This window comes from Tupaia chinensis, unplaced genomic scaffold (genome assembly GCF_000334495.1).
Source record: "Tupaia chinensis unplaced genomic scaffold, TupChi_1.0 Scaffold147684_1, whole genome shotgun sequence".
NCBI lineage: Eukaryota > Metazoa > Chordata > Mammalia > Scandentia > Tupaiidae > Tupaia > Tupaia belangeri.
The window spans coordinates 50,183-51,709 of NW_006207535.1; the positions used below are offsets into that span (position 1 = coordinate 50,183).

Below are 1,527 nucleotides of genomic sequence, written 5' to 3' on the forward strand. Positions count from 1 at the left end.
AGGAACTTTTGTTCTCATTTTAAATAATCAGTTAAAAAGAAAAACATCAACAGTTAGTGCACACTTTTTATATATTAAGTATAGAACTAGGCACTTTTCCATAGATCGAACTTCTATATAAATAATAAATTGTGCAGCTTCAGTAGGTCAGCTGATAGGATAATGAACTTGCTGAAAGCCACAGTGGCTGCCTGGTTTCAGCTCTTGAACCAACCTGAAACACAGCAAATATATGTGCCCCTAATCATATCTGGCTGGACGGCAGGATGGGGGGAAGTACAATGACTGTAAAGGGGTACCTACTAGGGGTAAAGTTCTCTTTCTCAGAAAAGGGATTAAATTTAGAAAAAGGATAAACTAATCATTTAAAGTCCCAATACAGTTCATACCTTTATAAAAATATTTGAGGATTACCCATGATTTGCAAGTGGCTATTAAACTTCATGTTGTTTCTTCTTCTACTTGTAGGTAAGGCCATCTCCTGGTCAGGGTGGCAGGGAGTCAAACATGTTCTCATTCCATGGCAATGGCAGGTAGGACTAATGTGTCAGTATTGCTCTCCTCACAACTGAGATGCAGCCACCGAATGCTTTTCAATCATTCACTCCAAGAAGCAACTAGTAAATAAATTATCAAAGCTGGCTCTTGAAATCAAATCTCTTCTCTTCTCTACCACATGTGGATTCTTCCTTTTCTATGTTTTGAAACCTTGGCCCTCTTAAAGTATCAATAATTTATCTCCACCTCAATTCCTGTGACTTTTCATTGCTATCTCCACAAATTTTGGATTATGTTTTCTCAGTGGCAACAGATGCCCTCAAGATTATTTTGAGTAAGTGTATACCAACTCACTTGTGACTCTAATACTATAAACAGATCTGTAAGTTTTTGTCGTGATTGCAGATTCTACATCATTACTGGTGTAACTTCCATCTTTCCCTTCAAAGACATGGGCAACCTAAGCTTGGTAACTGAGTTTGTCCTTCTGGGACTTTCACAGAATCCAAATATTCAGAAGATAGTATTGGTTGTATTTTTGTTTGTGTACATTGCAACCATCTGGGGCAACATGCTAATTGTAGTGACCATCCTCAGCAGCCCTGCCCTGCGGGGCTCTCCCATGTACTTCTTCTTGGGTTTTCTGTCTTTTCTGGATGCTTGCTTCTCCTCTGTTATCACTCCAAAGATGATCTCAGACACCCTCTATGAGAGGAAAACTATCTCTTTCCAAGGATGCATGATCCAAATCTTTGCTGAACACTTCTTTGTTGGGGTAGAGGTGATTGTCCTCACAGCTATGGCCTATGACCGTTACGTGGCCATTTGCAAGCCCTTGCACTACTCTTCTATCATGAACAGGAGGCTCTGTGGCATTCTGATGGGAGTAGCCTGGACAGGGGGCTTCTTGCATTCCATGATACAAATTCTCTTTACTTTCCAGTTGCCCTTTTGTGGCCCCAATGTCATTGATCATTTTATCTGTGACTTGTACCCATTACTGAAGCTTGCCTGCATGGACACACATAT

The 1,527-nt window shown here is 40.3% G+C and overlaps 1 pseudogene; it reads left to right on the top strand.

The window, feature by feature from the left end:
- The first annotated feature begins 949 nt into the window (after window positions 1-949).
- LOC102478625 (olfactory receptor 4C15-like) overlaps window positions 950-1,527 on the top strand; it is a 922-nt pseudogene continuing 344 nt past the window's right edge.